The following is a 21,020-nucleotide window of genomic DNA, read 5'->3' as shown; positions in this document are numbered from 1 at the left end:
ATGCATGAATCCCAAAACATTACGCTGAATAAAAGAAGCAAGACATAAGAAAATATGTACTGTATGATTCCGTGTATATAAACTTCTGGAACAGGCAAAGCTAATCTAAGTTGTAAAATAATAGAATGGTCATCACTGGAGGAGTGAGGGATTGACTAAAAGCAATAAGAGAGAACTGTGCCATCCAGGATGATGGAAATGTGTCCTATGTGCACGGGTTACACAGGAATATATACTTTTTAAAATTCATTGAATTGTACACTAAATATTTCTTTCTTTCACTGTATTAAATTGTATCTTGAACCCTGATTATAAACAAAGAAATGATTCATCTGATTACCTCAGATTGTGGAGGGATGAGGAAAGATAAATTAGTTGGCACAGGATGGGAAAATTTCTACCTTTCCTTGGGGTGTTTACCTGTCTCTACACTATATTATCATTTCCTTGACAATTGCCAGAGGCCATTGCCAAGGTCTGAGTGAGACAGATACAAAGGATAAAGAGAAAAATATTGACTAGGAAAAAACATAGTTTTTTTTTTTGAACATTGGCAAGAAGCAATAGTAAAACATAACAGGTTATTCGTATATGGAAAGATTCTTTGTAAAAAAAAAAAATCCCAAAGAATCACAAAAACAAAACAAAACCAACTCCTAGAACTGATAAGCAGTTATAGCAAAGTTGTAGGATACGTGGTTAATATACAAACGTTTATTTCTTTTGGACCTATCTTTGCAAATTACCTGTAAATATGTAATTATTTCAAAATAAAAAAAATATATGGAAAAATTTATCTACTCTTATTAATAAATACCTGTATCTTGCCTAGCTTTGATAAACTAGATGCTGAAAATTCACCAAATGACATCAAGAATTGATGCTCTAATTTATGAGATTTATTGATAGGACATAAGTCAAGAAATCCACAAAAACATCTGAAAAATGGGATCATTTATTTTAACATTAATTTATGCTGAAACACACGTACACTCACACAACTGTGGGCTTATCTCTCAAAGAAAATGACTATTATCATTTTGGTATATTTCCAACTAATATGTGTGTGTGCTGAAAGTGAGTGCTTCTCAAACTTTAGTGTACGTGATAATGATCAGAGAACTCGTGAAAACAAAGCACTGGACTCCACCCACAGAGTTTCTGATTTCGTAGATCTAGGTAGAGCCCAAGAATTTGTAATTCTAAGAAGTTTCCAAGTAATGCTGATACTATCAACATAGAGACTACACTTTTAGAATGATTGCTAAACACCATAATTTTACTCTATTTTTATACTCCATATATACTGTGAACATTTTTATGTTACTCTTCCAAAACATAATTTTAGTAGATTTACAGATTTCTAATATATTTGTATCCTATAATTTATTTAAAAAATTTTGTATTGTTGGGGCATAGAGGGGCCCCAAATTTCTCCCTTTTCTTAAGTTCTTAAGAATTTCTTAAGTGTCTTAAGAATTAATTGATAAAACTAAACAGTAAGCACAGGAGACCAAAAATTACCTTCATGAAAGAAAAAAATAACTGATAATAGAAAATGTACCTAATGTCTATGGACAAGGGAACTTCCAAATACTAAATCCAAGAATTGGACAGACCTGTCCATACAGTCATTGGAAGCACTAGAGATTTCCCTATGGGACGTACCCAAGGGCAATTGAGAGCACTTTTTGTGTGTGTGTGTGAGCTGTCTGACTCTTAAGGGAGACATCTATGGCTATCTCCAGCAGGGATAGAAAACCAGCAATCTTTTAGGACAGTTTTACTCCCACCTTTATTAGGCTATTCTACAGAACCAAATTTCACATTTCTTCTTTTACATGTCCATCTGGGACAACTAGTAAACCACAGACTGTGCTCCCAAAAAAACTCCTGTTCCCAAAACCACGTCCAATGAATAAGTTAATTTTTTTTTATTGCCCAATTATTCTAAGCTAATTGAGAAATAATACAAAAAATATTAAGGCAGGCTGTAGCTTAAAATGTCATCTTTATAAATCATTGGTATAAGATAAAGTTAGCAGATGTGTGTGGGTGAGTGGACAATCTAATAATGGACCCCACTACGTATGAGGCTAGTTCATCTACCCTGTTACAGGCAGTGATAGTCTGATCCCACAGAGACAGACTTCAACGCTACACGTAAGCCATGGCTGAAAGCAATTGAGAACACATTTTCTCTGTGGGTTGCTTGTTCCTTAGAGATGAGAAGTTTCAGGAACACACAAACTCAGTTCCTGATACCAAATTTATACCATGGAGGTATGATGAGGAGTAAGTGAAGAGGTACAGCGAGGCCAAGGGTATTACTCTAGTCGTACCAAAAATCCCTTTCACAAGGAAGTAAACCTCAGCAGTCGGGAAAAACACAGCTCTCACCACCACCACCACCACCGCCTCTTCTCCCCTTCCTCCTAATATTGTTAAGCACTTAAGTCACTTCTGGAGGTCTATTGTTATAACTAGGTTATAATGGATATTCAGAGAGGTCAACTTGTAAACAATAACAGAAATGGAGTCACTTAAAAATGGAGCCGAAGCTGCCATGCCAGAGGGACTGTCTTGGATGCCTTAGGTCTCAGAACTTTGAAATGTTAAAACAGGACAAAATAACCTTTGGACAAGGCCTAAGCAATCTTGTGCCCCAAAACAGTGTTTGCAGAGATGACAAGAAAGCAGTTATGACTACTGGACCGATGACTATTGGACTGAAGATTTAAAACTTTGTTTAGAATTAACATCAGTGTTATCTGTACCAATAGAAATGCCTTCCTTCTGTTGATGACGTTGTTCCCCTTTTCTTTCTCATAAATATCCCTCGCCTTGTCTCCTGACGGGAACACTATTTGGGCTTCTGCCTGAAATTAGCCATTCTTATTGATTTCAAATAAATGCTCCCCCCCCCTTTTTTTTTTGCCTCTCACTTTGAAAGCTCTTTTTATTTTTGGGTCAGCAAACTGTTATATCTGTATTTATGATTACTTGGCTAGAAATAATTCCTAGAACTGAGAAATCACTGGGCTAGTAATTTAAGGCTTTTCATACATATTGTCCAATTGTCTTCCAGAAAGGATGCAGAGATTTACACTCCCACAACTGCTAATCATGGCAGTGTGAGAAAGAATAAACCTCTATTGTATTAGTGAGAGAAGAGTGGTGTTCAGTGCTTTACAAACAGTTATTTCATTGTAACTCACTGCAACCCTATGAAATGGAAACTTTTGTTAACATCACTTTACAGAAGCAAAAACAGCCTTAAAATGTGAGTAGAAATGCCTTGGCTGAGCTGTAATAGATACACCATATTTTGCCATGTATAATGTGCACTTTTTTGCCCAAATTTGTGAGGGGAAAATAAGGATGTGCATTCTACATGGGTAGTACTAAATCCATATCTATATAAATGTTTTTAATTCTTTTATTTATGCTTATGAATTAAAAGTGCAACTTTAGAAATCAATAATGATATCCGTATGCAAAATAATACCCTGAAATAAGATAATCAGTTTTGCAGTTTTGGGGACACAAAAAACTGAGAGTTGTTAGATGGGCGGGGGGGAGGGGGTTGGGGATGGGGGGAAGGGTGAAGGGATTGGAGGGCGGCTGGTGACCACAGGATCGCCTCAGGGTCTTTTGAGAATTACTTTGGGGAACTTACTCAATAGTGTTTGGGGATTTTGTTGGGTGTCCGATGGACATGTGTCCTGTTTGGGAGGCCACCTCAGGGATGCTGTGGATGCCTGGTCATGGCATTGTACACCAGAGACTGGACATTAATGAATGCCAACTATAATTTTATGTGTATAATGTGATGGCTCGGTGTGAGGTCGGGGTGGTGGTGGATGGGGGGAGGGGGGTTCACGGTGTGAGGGATGTAAAAATAAAATAAAATAAAACTATAAAAAAAAAAAGATAATCAGTTTTGTTGAACTTACGACAAACTTGCAACGACAAAGAGTTCTTGGCCTTCAATGATGCGTAAATATTGTAAATTTGTTACCACTATATAAAATTTTCTGTACCTTGTATCTGTTCTTGTGTTTTGTAATTATTTGTTACATAACAGTTCTTGTACCACAATATGTTAAAAACTAAATGCTAAAGTTCCTTTATAATAAAAAAACAAGTACCTAAATGTAAACAAATAAAAATTTGAATTAAAAAATTAAAATGAATGATTTTTTCCCGATAGTGTGGGCCAAAAACATGGGTGCGCATTATACAGGGTAGAACTTTATACATGGCAAAATAGGACATAACATGAGTGAGAAATAAACTTTGGTTATTTAAAAAAAAAAGCTTAAGGTACTTGCTTGAAGTCATACAACTGGTTAAGTGTCAAGTACTCAATTTTAGGCATGTCTGCCTTCACTCATCATGCTTTCGACCACAACTGGTTTGAAAAGAGATTTATAGAGATAATACCATGGCTTGAAATCCCATGAGATCTACTAATTAGAGGTAAGTTTCCATGAGAATCCTGCTGGTGAAGCGCCCAATTCCTTTAGGGCTTTGAGGACATGTATGTTTATCTACTGAAGATCCATTCATTAAGATAAAATTCCTGGGACCCAGGGTGGCCACGTGGGAAGAGCAGAGAGGGTTGGTGAAGCAGATGGTTCCTAAGGACAGCCTGGAGAAATCCTCCCCCCAGGTGCATCACAAAAACCTGCCTACTTCCCTCAACTACTGATTGGCCCTTTGCCAACGCCAAAGCCTTCCCAGTCATGATTTAAGGTTTCACCCCACCCTACCCTGAGAAATTAAAAGGGAAGGGCAATAAAAAATCAGATCAATATTACATACTTTTTTAGAAGTAAACTCTGATAGCATGAAGATATTTTACTCTAAAAAGAAAATGTAGTCCTTCTTTCCATAATTAGGTTTCGGCTATGTGTTTGGCTGGCATAATGCTGGCAATAACATGATGAGCAGAATCAAGCCAATCTCTGCTCTGTGGGGCTCATGGGAAGAACATAAATGTTTGACAGCACAAAGCAAGGGCTGGGTACAGCGTGCAAAGACCGTGCAGTGGGAAAGAACACAGTACACTGGCAGGAAATGAAAGACCACAGTGAATGGAGAGTAGAGAGCAAAAAGGAAGGAGGTTTGAGGCAAAATGAAGCTGTAGGGCAGACTGCATGGGGATTAGTAATTTTTATTAACATTACCAGAAAACCATTGATAATTTTAAGCAGAGTGTAGGATTTGGTAGTGACCTGCTCAGAGTTATATCTGGAAAAGGCTCTCTGGCTTTAGGATGGAAAATGGATTGGAGGACGGAGGAAAGGCCAGATCAGTGAAGCTGCAAGCATTTAAGTCAATTAACAAATGGTCCCTCTGGCCTGCTCCATGCCATGCCCTGCACTGGACAGAGCAGAGGGGAGTACCTCATCCCATTCTCAGACAGCTCACTGTCTTTTCCTCAATCCACATGTTGCTCCTGTCCAGCACTCCTTTGGGGACATACCCTTCTCTCCTCTCGTCATACCCCTTCAGACAGAAGCCTGATCAATAAATCCTGGCTTTCATAGTCCTCTCTTCAATTACTAGCCCAGTAATTTCACACTTCTAGGAATTGCTCCCAGTGAAATAACCAGAGATACAGATATAGCAAGATCTGCACTTACGGGGAAAGAAAGTAACACAGAAAACCACCCTTTTCCCCCCTCCTTTTACCTTTTAATTTTTTTAACTTAAAAATTCTAAACCAATTTTTAAAAGAAACACTGTTTTTTTCCAGTAGAAAAGCCAGGGTATCACTAGGTTTATTCACAGACAGGGCTCCACTCTTCACACCATAAGTCACTATAGTTTTTGTGGTTCCCATGGAAGTAGAGAGTATAAAAGTTATCCTATGAGATTCTAAAGATATTCTGACAAGAGGAACATAAGACCAGTGAGAGCAGTTGTTCGTTCACTACAGGATCCCCGTAACAAGTGCTAAAAGAACGACTAAGAGATGACATTACCAAATCAGATGTTCCTTCCCTGGTCAGTTTGGTTTTCCAGAGGCTAAATGCCAAACTTCTTCATTTTTGCAACAAAATATAATCTTGATAGTCAATTCAATTATAGCAGGTAATAACCTCATCTTTTGATTCTCTGAATAACATTAGTTCTCTTTCCCAAATGTGATAGTCCTTTAGCTAATGTCTTGTTTAGCCCGTGCAGTACATTTGTTAAGAACATGGCCAAGAATTGAGATAAAAGGCTAAGTCACTAGAGACCTGCCTCCAGGTTGTTATAGTATTAGCATAAACTATTACAAGTCCACCAAACACATTACTCTATTGTGTCCCCCAGAGATTTTGGAAAATGTCTTTTAGAAACCCCAATATAAAAAAAAAAAAAAACCACCATCTGCAGTTCCCACCACATAATTGGAGCCAAAGAACAACTTAATTGTTTCTTCAATAAGTTCTCTAAGATCTATCAGTCAATTAATTCTGAAAATGGAGGCGAAGCCGCAAGTCTAACATGTCTTGGGCATCATGGCTCCCACCATTGCTCTTATCTCTCTCCCAGTATTCGCAGCTCATCTTTAAGAAGCTGTGGGTCTCCACTGATGTTTAAGTGTATATGGGTGTATGTTGACACTTATGCATTTTTCCACCTTGCAAGGAGCCACCCCCCTTTCCTGCCCCTCCTGTCACCCCTCCCTCGGCTCCACAGCCTTCCAGCCCCAGTGGGGCCACTCTAGTCTCTCTCCTCCACCAGCGTTTGAGATGATGTTCTTCCATGGACCAGCCCCCCACTATTCCCCCACAAGTCCCTATTCCCCTAGTCAGGAACCAATCCTCTCTTCTTGGACCCAGACAAACCTGTTACAAAGAAGAGGATTTTTGCTCCCCAAATTTTGATTAATTACAATGTTAATGTGCTGAACATGCCCACAGCATTTCTTGCCTCATTGGTTCCTGTTATCCTTCTACTTAGACTCTGTCTTCTCTCCTTTTCAATAAAACCCTACTTATTCTTTCTGTTAGCGCAATCCAACCTTCTTTACAAGGCCTGGAATAACGTGTGCACTCATGTGATGTATCCCTCCTTTAAGCCCCTCATCAGCATGATATAAACATTTCAGACTAAGAGCCCCGCTGTTGACATAAGAAACAGCCAAACCTGTAGAGAATTGTTATGAGTTTATTTGAGCCCAATTGACAACACATGATGGGGAGCAAGAACTGAGATGCTCCTGAGAGTAAGTTTTTCGGCTTCTTTTATACATTAAGGAGGGGACATGAGGAAAATTAGAGACAACAAAGCAGGGATTAAATTATAGGATAGTTAACAAGATTATGTGCTCCTTGAGGGTTAATACCCCTTTCAAGGGGTATTACTTCTGGAATTTCAAAGGTGTGCTACCCTAGATGCTCAAGAACAATGGACAGGGTTGGCTTAAAACCTTTTGCTAAAGAAGGTATAGGCCTGGGCATGACTACCTACCATCACCTGCCCAGTTAGGAATTTCTGATCAGGTCACTCTGTGAGGGTACTTTCCACAGAACCTCTTTTGTTTCCATCCACACCACCCAGTGTAGAATCTAAATTCTCTACCACAAACAAACCGTTTGGTCATTATGAGCTTGGTTTTCTCATCTGCAAAATCTCAAAGGGATGTTGTTGAGGATTAAGTCATATTATAAGATGCTTTGCCCCAGGTTAAACACTCAAAAATAAAAGCAATATCAAGGTGATTTATATTTCTCACTTGCATTTTAGCATTTATGAATTGATCTTTGCTTCCCTCTATACTCCCCACCCTTCTTCCACTGTGAGCTCTGTGGGAGACAGCCTGACTAATTCATCTATGAAAGCCCAACCTCAAAACGGGGCTGAGATGGAGAGTGCTCAGTTATTACTAGCACTAATTTATTACATAAACTAAAGTTGTGTAAAATTCCGTGCTATTCAATCCAAAGGCTGCTACCCATACATAGCTGTTTATATTTAAATTAATTAAATTAAATTAAAAATTTTGTTCCTCAATCACACTAGCTATATTTCCATCATAGTGAAAAATTATATTGGACCACACTGTGTAAGGTTAAATACAGAGACATACTGTCCAACAATAACTCAGATTTCCAAGTGTTGAAGCAATCTCTACTCAATTCTAAAAAAGGCTGATGGGTCACACATAAGACAGTGTCTGGAAGTGCCACCAAATGCTTTAACTCATCATTAAACGTTAACACTAGAGGATGATGCTGAAACCTGTTCTCTTGCTCCATCTTCTGTCCAACTCTTGATATTGCACATTCAAAGTAAGTAATTCATAGCAATAAAAGTCTACATTAAGAAAAAAGAAAAGAGCTCAAATAAATAATCTAACTTTATGCCACAAGTAAATAGAAAAATGAACAAACTAAGATTGTTTCAATAGATGAAGAAAAGAATTTGACAAAATTCAACGTCTTTCAATGATACGTGAAACCTCTCAACAAATTAAATACAGATGGATTCTACCTCAACAAATTAGGCATAAATGGAATGTATCGCAACAAAATAAAATTCAAGGTATTTATAATACAAAAATCAGTTGCTATACACTAAAAATAAACTACTCAAAAAAATTAATGAAACAATCCCATTTACAACAGTATTGAAAAAATAAAATATTTACAAATAAATTTAACCAAGGACAACAACTATAAAGCATTGATGAAAGAAACTGGGGGAAAAAAAACACACATAGAAAGATATACCATGTTCATGGGTTGGAAAAATTAATATTGTTAAAATGTCTATGCTACACAAAGCAATCCATAGATTCAGTAAAATTGCTATCAAAATTTCAATGGCATTTTTCACAGAAATAGAAAAAAATTCCCAAATTCATATGGAACCACAAAATACCCCAAATAATTAAAGCTCCCTTGAAAAAGAAGAACAAAACTGGAGGCATCCCACTTAACTGATTTCAAACTATGGTAATCACAGCTATAGTAATTACGGAGCTACAGTAATCAAAACGGTATGGCATTGTCATAAAAATAGGCAAATCAATGAAACCGAATAGAGAACTCAGAAAATAACTCATACATATATGTCAATTAATTTAGACAAAGGCACCAAGAATACAAAATGGGGAGAAAGATAGTCTCTTCAATAAATGGTGCTGGGAAAAGAGTCACATGCAAAAAGAATGAAAGAGAAGAACCACAAAAGACCCCAAATAGCCAAAGCAATCGAGAAAGAAATACAAAGTCATAGGGATCACACTACCCAATATCAAACTATACTGTAAGACTATAGTGATCAAAACAAATGGTATTGGCATAAAAACAGACACATAGTTCAATGGAGCAGAATAGAGAGCCCAGAAATAAACCCATGACCATATAATTAACCTATGACATTTGAGGCAAAAATATACGATGGGGTAAAGACAGTCTCTTCAATAAATAGCATAGAAGAAACTGGACAGACACACACAAACGAATGAAACTGGATCACTTTCTTACACCATATATAAAAAAACTCAAAATGGCTTAAAGACTGAAATGTAAGACACAAAACCACAAAACTCCCAGAAGAAAACACAGGCAGTAACCTCTTTGACATTGCTCTTAGTAATATTTTTGTTTATATGTCACCTTGGGCTAGGGGAAAAAAGAAAAAAGATAAACAAATGGGACTATATCAAACTAAATATTTTGTACAGCAAAGAAAACTTCAATAAAACTAAAACATGACCCACTGAATGGGAGAAGATACTTGCCAATGACACATCCGATAAGCAGTTAATGTCCAAAATATATGAGAAACTCATACAACTTAACATCAAAACAAAACAAAACAAGAAAAAAACAATCTGATTAAAAAATGAGCAGAGGACCTAAATAGACGTTTCTCCAAAGAGGACATATAAAAAGATGCTCAACATAACTGATCATCAGGGAAATGCAAATCAAAACCAGAATGAGATCTCACCTCACACCTGTCAGAATGGTGATCATCAATAAATTATCAAACATGTTGGTGAGGATGTGGAGAAAGAGGAACCCTGGTGCACTGTTGGTGGGGTTGCAAATTGGTACAATTGCTATGGAAAGCAGTATGGTGATTTCCCCCAAAATCAAAAGTAGAACTACCATATGACCCAGCAATTTTATTTTTGGGTTTTTATCTGAAGAAATCCTAAACACTAATTCAAAAAGACATATACATTCCTATGTTCATTGCAGCATTATTTACAATAGCCAAGATATGGAAGCAACCTAATTGTCCATCTATAGATGAATGGAAAAAGAAGATGTGGTATATATACACAATGGAACATTACTCAGCTATAAAAAACAATGAAATCTTGCCATTTGTTTCAACATGGATGGACCTAGAGGGAATTGTGCTAAGTGAAATAAGTCAGAGAAAGACAAATACCATATGATTTCACTTACATGTGGAATCTAAAAAACAAAATAAACAAGCAAAACAGAAACAAACTCACAGATTCAGAGAACATTTTGATGGTTGTCAGATGGGAAGGGGTTGGATGGATGGGTGAAAAGGGGAAAGGGATTAAGATGTAAAAATTGCCCGTTATAAAAACAGTCTTGGGGATGTAAAGTACAGCACAGGGAATACAGTCAATAATGTAATAACTATGTGTGATGTCAGATGGGTACTAGATCTATCAGGATGACCATTTCATAAGTCATGTAAATGTCTAATAACTATGTTGTACACTTGAAACTAATGTAATATTGCATGTCAACTGTAATTGAATTTAAACTATTATTAAAAAATTATTATAAAATAAAAAAGAAAACACTGTTCAACTTCAAAAAAAAAGAGAGTGACATAGATCCTTTCTTAAACCATACCCCAAAACCAACTCAAAATGGATTAAAGACTTAAAAGTACAATCTAAAACCATAAAACATAGGAGAAAAGTTCCTTGACATTTGGCTTGGCAATGAGTTTTTAAAATCTGACACCAAAATCACAAGCAACAAAATAAAAATAAACAAGTGGAACCACATCAAATTAAAAGTTTCTGACAAAAACTCATAGACACAGACAATAATTTAGTGGTTACCAGAGGGTAAGGGGGTGGGGGGTGGGTGATGAGGGTAAAGGGGATCATATATATGGTGATGGAAGGAGAACTGACTCTGGGTGGTGAACACACAATGGGATTTATAGACGATGTAATACAGAATTGTACACCTGAAATCTATGTAAATTTACTAACAATTGTCACCCCAATAAAATTAATTAAAAAAAAAAAAAAAGAAAAAAAAATTAAAAGTTTCTGCACAGCAAATGTAACATTCAACAATATAAAAAGGCAACTAACCTATGGAATGGAGAAAATATTTGAAGAAACCATAAGGAATAAGGAGTTAATATCCAAAATGTATAAGGAACACTTACAATTGAATAGTAAAATAATAATAATAATATTAATAATAATACCCAATTAAAAAGTGGACAAAAGAGGAGAGCCAAGATGACAAAGTAGATAAACACTGTGCTTGCTTCCTTCCATGAACACATTAAAATTACAACTAAATTATAGAACAATCAACCTGGAGAACGTCTGAAGTCTAGCTGAACAGAAGTTCTATAAGGATATAAATAAGAAGCCACCTCAACACCGGTAGGAGAGGCAGAGACACAAAAAGGGCTGGCTCCACACCTGCCTGTGGTGGTTGAGAATGGGGAGGGATAGCTCGGCCACGGAGGTTCCCCCCAGAGAAGTAAAGGACCCCAGCCATAAACAAGTCTCTCCAGCCCAGAGTACTTGTGTCAGGCAGAGGAGCCCCCACAACATTTTATACTGGCTGTGTAAAAACAGTGAAGATTCCGACCATCTGGGTGGGATGGAAGGTGGCAGGAAACCCAAATGCCCACGCACAGACTCACTCACTCACAGATACTCACCTTGAGCTCCAGCAGAGGGATGGTGACTCAGGAGGCATCAGAGGCATATGGGGGGCAGACTGAGGTGTGTGGCTTTGTGGCAATGGCTGGAGAACAGTCAGCATTTTTTTCTGTGAGGGAGCCTCCTCCAGTGCAGCTGGCAGGCAAGCACCATCTTTCTTATGTTGAGGCCGCCCCCTATGTTTATGGCCAAATCTGATTGGTCTTGTGAGCTCCACAGCTCTTCCCTATTGATTCACTGAGTTCCTGACCCACTCAACTTCCCCAACGCCGATGCATTTTCTCTAAAGCAGTCAGTCCTGCCCACATTGCACTCTTTCTTGAAAAACTATCAGCCTGGGGGGTCCCAGGCAGGCAACAACTCGCCTTGGTGTACTTTGAGACTTTTGCTGTGTTGGTCAGGCTCAGCACTGGCACAAAACCAGAGTTTTCATTAACTTGCTGACCACAACTCTTCCCACTCTAGTAACTCCCTGAGACCATGCCTCACCCAACTCGAGTACCACACGAGGCTTTATCAGCAGTTGAACCTTAAGGGACCCGGCAGGTGGCAGCAGGCCTCAGAGTGTTCTGGCTTTTTGCAGAGCTTCCTGAAGTTTGGTACTGGTGGCAGCCATGGTTTGCAGCGTGGCCTTTCCCACATACCTCCAGGTTTAGCATAGGCAGCAAAAAATCATAGATCACTTTGTAGCTCCTACCAGGTATAGTCCCGGCTAGTCACAGGCTGCGAGTGACCTGGGCCTGTACCGGAACCCCTCCCAAAAGGCCCCAGAACTAAAATACCTGGAGGATGGCTTCAGACCACAGCAGAGCACCACCCAATTAGCCTTACAAGTGGCACATACAAAGAGTGGTCTCAAAAGGCACCAGGGCCTGCTGGGACAAATCCCACTCAGTGGGTAAGCCTCCTGCACAGCAGCCCATAAGCTGTGGCTGTGGCCAAACACCACAGCCAGTCAGCCTGAGGGCCAATCCTGCCCACTGTGGTGCCAATAGCAATCAAGGCTCAAATATAACAGGAGGGCACACACAACCTACACAAGGGACACTCCCAGTGCACCCAGACCAGGTGACCAGAGAGACTATGCCAGGGCCCCACAGGGCACATACTATATAAGGCCACCCAGCCAAGACTGGGAGACATAGCAGATCTACCTAATACATAGAAACTAACACATAGAGGCAGCCAAAATGAGGAAACAAAGAAATACATCCCAAATGAAATACGTCCCAAATGAAAGAACAGTAGAAAACTCCAGAAACAGAACTAAATGAAATGGAGGTAAGCAACCTACCAGAGACAGAGTTCAAAACAATGGTTATATGGATGCTCAAGGAATTTAGTGAGAACTTCAACAGAGAGATAGCAAGCATAAAAAAGGACATAGAAACCGTAAAAAAGAACCATCAGAAGTGAAGAAACCAATAACTGAAATGAAGAATGCACTAGAAGGAATCACAGCAGACTAAATGAAGCAGAGGACGGAGTCAATGACTTGGAAGTCCAGGAAGGAGAGAACACCCAATCAGAACAGCAAAGAGAAAAAAAGAATCCAAAAAAATGAGGATAGTTTAAGAGACCTCTGGGAGAACCTCAAGAGTAAGAACATTTACATTATAGGGGTACCAGAAGGAGAAGAGAGAGAGAGCAAGGGATTCACTGATATGTGGTATATAAACCAAAAACAACAAAAGAACAAGACAAACAAATGAGAAAGAAAAACTCATAGACACAGACAATAGTTTAGTGGTTACCAGAGGGTAAGGGGGTGGGGGGGGAGATGAGGGTAAGAGGGATCAAATATATGGTGATGGAAGGAGAACTGACTCTGGGTGGTGAACACACAATGGGATTTATAGATGATATAATACAGAATTGTACACCTGAAATCTATGTAAATTTAATAACAATTGTCACCCCAATAAATTTAATAAAAAATATAATAATGACTGAAAACTTTCCTAACCTGGTGAAGGAAATAAACATACAAGTCCAGGAAGTGCAGAGAGTCCCAAACAAGATGAATCCAAACAGGACCACAGCAAGACACATCATAATTAAAATGGCAAAGGTTAAAGACAAAGAGATAATCCTAAAAGCAGCAAGAGAAAGGCAACTAATAACTTATACGGGAGCTCCCAAAAGATTGTCAGCTGATTTCTCAACAGAAACTTTGCAGGCAGAAGGGATTGGTATAAAATATTCAACATGATGAAAAGCAAGGACCTAAAACCAAGACTACTCTACCCAGCAAGGCTATCATTTAAAATCGAAGGACAGATGAAGAGCTTCCCAGACAAGAAACAGCTAAAGGAGTTCATCACCACCAAAACAGTATTACAAGGAATCTTAGATGGAAAAAAAATCAAAATTATGAATAATAAAATTGCAATAGCTACATATCTGTCAAAAATTACTTTCAATGTAAATGGATTAAATGTTCCAATCAAAAGACATAGGAAGGCTAAATGGCTAAGAAAACAAAACCCTTACATATGCCGTGTACAAGAGACTCACTTCAGATTGAAAGACACATATGGGCAGAAAGTAGAGATGGGAAAGGATATTTCATGAAAATGGAAGCAAACAAACAAAAAGCTGGGATAGCAAAACTTATACCAGACAAAACAGACCTTAAAACAAAGGCTATCACAATAGACAAAGAAGGACCCAATAATCCCACTTCTTGGTATTTATCCGAAGAAACCCAAATGCTACTATGTTAATTGCAGAATTGTTTACAATGGCCAGGATGTAGAGGCAGCCTGGGTATATGTCGATGGAAGAATGAATAAAGAGGAGTTGGTACATGCTTGTATATACAATGGAATATTGCTTAGTCATGGAAGGGAATGGGTTTTTTTTCCATCTGCAGTGGCATGGATGGACCTGGAGGGTATTGTGCTGAGTGGAATGTAAGAAAGTAAAAGACAAATGCAATGTGATTTCACTTATATATGGAATCTAAAGAACAAAATAAGCAAACAAAACAGAAACAGGCTCATAGATACAGAAAACAGTTTGGTAGTTGCCAGATAAGAGGCGGGTGGGGAGTGTGGGTAAAAAAAGAAGGGATTAAGAAGTACAAATTGGTAGTTACAAAGTAGTCATGGGGATGTATGGTACACATAAAGAATATTCTAATTACTGTGTATGGTGTCAGATGGGTACTAGATTTGTTGGGGTGATAAATGGGTAGAGGATTTGGGGCACAGGGTGAAAAAGGTGAAGGGATTAAGAAGTACAATTGGTAGTTACAAAATAGTCATGAGGATGTAGGTAAAGCATAGGGAATATAGTCGATGATATGGTAATAACTACGTATAGTGCCAGGTGGGTACTAGACTAGTCAGGGGGATCATTTCTTAAACTATATAAATCACTATGTCTAATCACTATGTTGCACACCTGAAATTAATATAAAATAATCTTGAATGTCAACTGTAATTGAAAAATTGTTTAAGGGGAAAAAGTTGAAGGGGAATAAGAGGTCCAAATTTCCAGATATAAAACAATTAGGTCATGGGATGTAATGTACAGCATGGGGAATATAGTCAATAATACTGTGATAGCGTGGTACGGTGTCAGATGGTTGCTGGACTTATCACGGTGATCATTTCTTTAGGTATACAAATGTTGAATAACTATAGTGTACACCTGAAACTAATATAATATTGTACATTAGCTATATTTTTAATAAAAATCTTTTTAAAAAATTGGGGAAAAGACCTGAATACATATTTTTTTCCAAAGAAGGCATAAAAATGGCCAACAGGTACATAAAAAGATGTTCAGCATTACTAATTATCAGGGAAATGCAAATCAAAATCCCAATGAGATATCATCTCACACCTATTAGAATGTCTATTATCAAAAAGAGAAGATAACAAGTGTGGGTGAGAATGTGGAGAAACGGAACACTCGTACACTCTTGCTGGGAAAGCAAATTGATACAGCCATTATGGAAAACAGGATAGAGGCTCTCAAAAACTGAAAAATATGACGTACCAATTATATGTGGAACAACAACAACAAAAAAAGTCAAACTCCTACAACAGAGAGCAGAATGGTTTCTGCCAGTAGATGGGGGATGGAGAAAATGGAGGGAGATCTGTCCCAGGGTACACACTGTGAATTATAAGAGAAATGAGTGTTGAGTGTATAATACACAGCATGGTGACTATAGTTTAAAATACTGTATTGTATACTTGAAATTTATTAAGAGTAGATATCAAACATTCTCACAAAAGAAGGGTCACTGTGAGGTGACAGATGTGTTAATTACTTGATTGCAGGAATCACTTCACAATGTATATGTATATGAAATGATTATGTTGTACACTTTAAATATGTTACAATTTTATTTGTCAATTATACCACAATTAAGCTGGGTGGGGCTTAAGACTAACTCTTAAGGGTCCATAGTCCCAGACAATCTGCAGAGGAGGCACTATTGTGGGCTCATATAACACAATTTCTTAAGTGTAATGGACTCTCTAAATTACTTTTTCTCCATGCCAAGGGCTTGCAAAACACACACAGTAAATCCCGTCGTCCTCTGAGCTCCTATGTCACTTAAAGTTATGATAGTTCCGGGCATTCACCAGGCTTTTTACACTTGCCTCTTATAGTTGTGCACATGAGCTGTTTCCTCTAATCCTCACAGATCTGTAGTCTGCACTATTATTTTCACTAGGTTAGACATGAGAGACATGGAGGGGGAGAAGAATTTGCCCAATGTCACCCGAATAGCAAGGTGAAGACAGGAAATCAAACCTGGGTTTGACTAACTCCAGATGGCCAGCTCTCTTCTCTAGTGGAACTTCCCTTGTGGGAAGAGATCTGATCTCTGTGTTTTTCTGAAGAAAGGAAGGTGTAGCTCAGAGCACAGAGGTGAGTAAAATCTTGAAGCTGGTGAATGGGGAGGGAGGGTTTCTCATTAACAGCACCTGTCTTTGCCCAACACCCGTTAGTGAAATGATAATGAGCTGTGATAGATGGACTGTGAGTCTCTGAGATTCAGGAAGAATGTGTGGTTTTTCAAAAAGTAGATAAATTCAGAAAAAGCCATCCACATAGAGATTTAGAATTTCAGAGATTTATAGAAAGTCATTTCAAGGAGTTTCAGAATATTTTAGAGAGAGAGTCGCAGTGTTCCAGAGACAGGTTCCGAAAGTTTCAGAGAGATACAGAAAACTATAGATATTTGCATATCTTTAGCAAGATATTGGGAAAGTTACACAGAGCACTGTTTAAAACGTCTGAGAGGAGAGACAATGGAGGCAGAGATTTTTTCTGACACACTGACTCCTATATGCCAGGAAAGTCTCAGAGAACTTTTGACATTCTGCTTCAAAATGAAAAGCCGACTTATCTACAGTTACTATACGTGGACTTTTAGCTTCAAATACAACATGAAATGGGGTGGGAGAGAGTGAAGAAAGGACAGCCACCTAGTGGGCTTTCCCAGAGGGACCGTGGAATTAAAGATGCTAAAATTTGTCCTATTCTTCCCCCTGTGGCCATCCTTGTCTTGTACTGCACATTCTGAAATGTGCAGCCTTTCCATGGCCTCAGACCCACAGGGGTCTGAACTACCTGCTCTCCAAGCCAAGGCCTTATAAGATAATTCACATATGAATCTCTCCCTTCTTTGAATTACTATCTCACTTTAAATAGTTACAGTTGTGGACATTCATCCGTCATTTGACTGTTACTACCAAGAGAGCATGTCCCCTGGACCCAGTAGTGGGCAAAGGGTTTTATATTCTCTCCTTTAATATTCACAACCATCAAGCCGGATGTCCTGAGACACAAAGCCTAAAAGACGTGAGGCGCCTTGCCTAAGGTCACATAGTTAGTAAGCCGAAGTTTTGTTCAAACCTATGTCTGTCTTATTTCGAATCCCTCAGTTTTTTTCTCTGTTCCTAATACTGAGATCTCCAGGTAAATTTCCTTAAAGGAAGGGATCTAGTCAATTTTTTTGCAAATCACATTTGCCTCATCAGAATGCAGGGGAGTCAGGAGCCCTACAAAAGTGAGTGAACTTCCAGAGATAATTCCTAATGCCTCAGTCTAGCTGGAGTTTCAGAGTCTTGGCTTCATGCAATGGAGCCTAATAGAGCAAGCATTACAAACCTCACAAAGGTCCATCTCTCGCTCAGCGAGATTGCCTCTTGCCAGGTGACAGAACATGTTTCCGACAGCTCCTCACAGGCAATAGGCTTCTAGCTACCGGATAAAATCCAGGTGGTGGGCCAGGTCTGGCCTGGCAGACTGTGAGCATGAGCCAGAGGTCAGAGCAGAGAGGCTCTGGAGAGCTACCCACGCAAAGCAAGGTGAGCGGGAGACCTGCCCTAAAGCTGGGAGGCCTGTGCTCCTGCCTTGCTCTGCTGCCTGCTGGCCCGTGGATCTTGACAAGTGACTAGACTCAGCCTCAGTTTTCTCACGTGAAAAATGGAGACCGTAACTTGCCTTCCTTGAGAAGAGAACTGATGCTTTCTGATCTCAAAGCCTATAATCTTAGCCATGCTACTACACATCAAATATAAACATTACTGTTCTTTGTCTAAGGTTTGAACTCAGCCCTAATTCTCCAACCCCATCTCTTATTCCAGATGGAATACTGGAGTTTGGAAGGAATCTAAAAACTATATTCTAAGTCTGTGTAAGGACCAGCTCCCTCCCCAATCAGACCAGGAGGTCCTTGAGAGGGGCTGGGTCTGGTTTCTCCCTGAGCCCTCAGCACCTCCTGCAAACACAGGTGTCCGTTGGGTGCTTCTTGAGGGAATTGTGAGGAAGGAGCCGACCTCCACCACTTCCACAAAGCCCTGGTACAGGATGATGATGACGAAAGGGCACTAACCTTGTAGCTGGCAGCCTCGGTGGTCATCTCCGTCCTGCCATAAACTCACTCTGGCAAACTTGCTGACATCTCAGAGCCTCAGTTTCTTGAACTGTGAAGTGGGGATAATTCCCCTTATTCCTAAGCACCTTTCAATAAGTTGGCATGGAGATCTGGTAAAATCTGAAAGTGACATTTCAGAATAAAGGAATTTAACTAGGAAGAACCACTTAGGCTTTACTCTGAGTGTCTCCTTCTGATGTGGATTGTTTCTGGACCAGTATATCTAAGCCCTGGGTCTTATCAGTTCGTATGAAATAATGTGATCATTAGTTCTTTGCATAATATGCATAAATTAGAAAATAAAAAATGTGAATAAAACTGGGTGCAATTAAAAATAAAAAGCCAATCATTTTGAATGTATAGCTTTTTAGCTTGAGGTATAAATTTTAAATCAGGGCTCATGGATGACGATAATAAGAGAATGATCTGGCATTTGGACTCTAAAGTGTGGTATGTCTGGCATCCCCCCTGCATCCATTCCTTTCTGTTAATGAATTTAAAAAATTCAGATTCTTAACAGGGTACAAGCCACCCAAAATAATGACAATATTTTCCCATCTCTCCTTGCAGGTAGAAGTGACCATGTGACTAAGTTCTGGGTAACAAGACATTAGTGGAATTGTGTGCAATTTCTAGGAAATGTACACTGGAATATAGAGGCAATGGCTGGAGTTTGAGCAGCTATTTTAAACTATGAGATGGAAGATGGCAGAGCAGTGAGATAAAAGGAGTTGAAGTGTCGTTAGAAAATTGAGGGGGTGGCCGCTTAACTCCATTGGTTAGAGCGTGGTGCTGATAGCACCAAGGTTGATAAAAAATTGTGAACTACCTTGCTGGTCCTGTTCTGTTGATCTTCAGACTTTTATATGAAAAAAGATCTTTCTTGTTTCAGCTACTTTTAATTTGGGTGTGTATTACAAACAATCTCAGCTGGGATATGGGTTTTTGCTAATGAAAATTTGCATGGATTTGGTATTTTATAGTTCACAAAGAGCACTCAGCGGAAACGAATGTAATATGCAAAAATCACTTATTTGATGAAAATGTAGTGAGGATCTCCTGGGTGCCAGGCCCTGTGCCAGGTACTGGGGATAGAAATGAACCCAACAAAGCAATGAAACAAACAAGCAATCCTAAGACAAGGGATAGGAGTCATAATGGGGGAGCACAGGAAAGCGTGGGGTGCCATAGGGTAGGACAGCGTGGAGGATAGAACCACGAGTCCAGGTTCCAGGCCCTGCCTCCAGTTGCTAATCCCAGGTTCTTCTGAATCTCTTCACCCGATTTCTTGTGAAAGGCAGCAGAGAAATTGTGGTTTATTTTCTTCCCAATGAGGGTCAGATGCTCATTGAAGAGCTTTCTAGAGCCTGGTTGGGGAAGCCACCAGCTCTGCTTTCAGAAGAGGACGTGACAAGTGGGGTGGTATTGACTCAGGTGGGAAGCCAGCACCCACCACCCACAGCCAAGCCCACTCAGGGCCTGTCTGATCCTGAAATTTGTCAGGACCAAGGACGTCTCCAAGTGGCTCGACTGTTTAGGATAACTCCCCCCCCCCCCCGATGTGGCTCCATCAGTGTGGAGCCACACAGGGCCTTCTGTCCCCCAGAGATGATAACAGCACAAGAACCCCTCGTGATAGAGCATTACCATGCCAGGCCAAGTGCTCCGTGCGTTACACACACTCACCTTATGCCTCAAGATGACCCTTTGTTATCCCAATTTCACATACAAGGAAACTGAAGCAGAGAGAGGGAATGTATGCAGGCCAACCTCACATGATGGAGGAGTGCCAGGGCGGGCGTGGATCCCAGGGGTGCTTTAAAGCCTGTGGACTTTGAGCCCTCACTCTTCTTCCATTTTTCCATCACAGCTCCAGCTTCCTCCACGACCCTTAGAACCCAAAGGCTGGAGGGGACCTGGGGCACAATTTAGTTAACAGCATGTTAGATCTCCAAGGTCATTAGAACGATCCCAGACATCTCGCTTCACAGATGAGGAAACGGGCCCACAGTGACACGGAGACACATGGATCCACGTTCAAGGATCACCAATGTGCTAGTGGCAGAAACACAGCTCTTCTGGCTGCTCGGCCAGACCTACCTCCTCTGGGACCTGCTGCCATGGGGCTCCGCTGTTCACGCTTGGATTGAGCTCTGGTTCCTCATAAAAGTGACTTCTGCAGGGAAGCCATTGGAT

General features: G+C 39.6%; 1 protein-coding gene across 1 annotated transcript in view; it reads right to left on the bottom strand.

The window, feature by feature from the left end:
• Nucleotides 1-18,852, bottom strand: part of LOC308500730 (selection and upkeep of intraepithelial T-cells protein 7-like) — a 69,468-nt gene extending 50,616 nt beyond the window's left edge. Inside the window, exon 1 of the mRNA XM_081056019.1 lies at nt 18,783-18,852. The gene's annotated coding sequence lies outside the window, so the exon portion shown is untranslated. The remainder of the gene's footprint in view (nt 1-18,782) is intronic.
• Between the last annotated feature and the right edge of the window lie 2,168 nt (nt 18,853-21,020).

The sequence above is a fragment of the Rhinolophus hipposideros genome (assembly GCF_964194185.1).
Source record: "Rhinolophus hipposideros genome assembly, chromosome: 8".
In the NCBI taxonomy this organism is placed as follows: domain Eukaryota; kingdom Metazoa; phylum Chordata; class Mammalia; order Chiroptera; family Rhinolophidae; genus Rhinolophus; species Rhinolophus hipposideros.
Note: the sequence above shows the minus strand (reverse complement) of the source record. Positions and strands in the feature narration are given on the sequence as shown.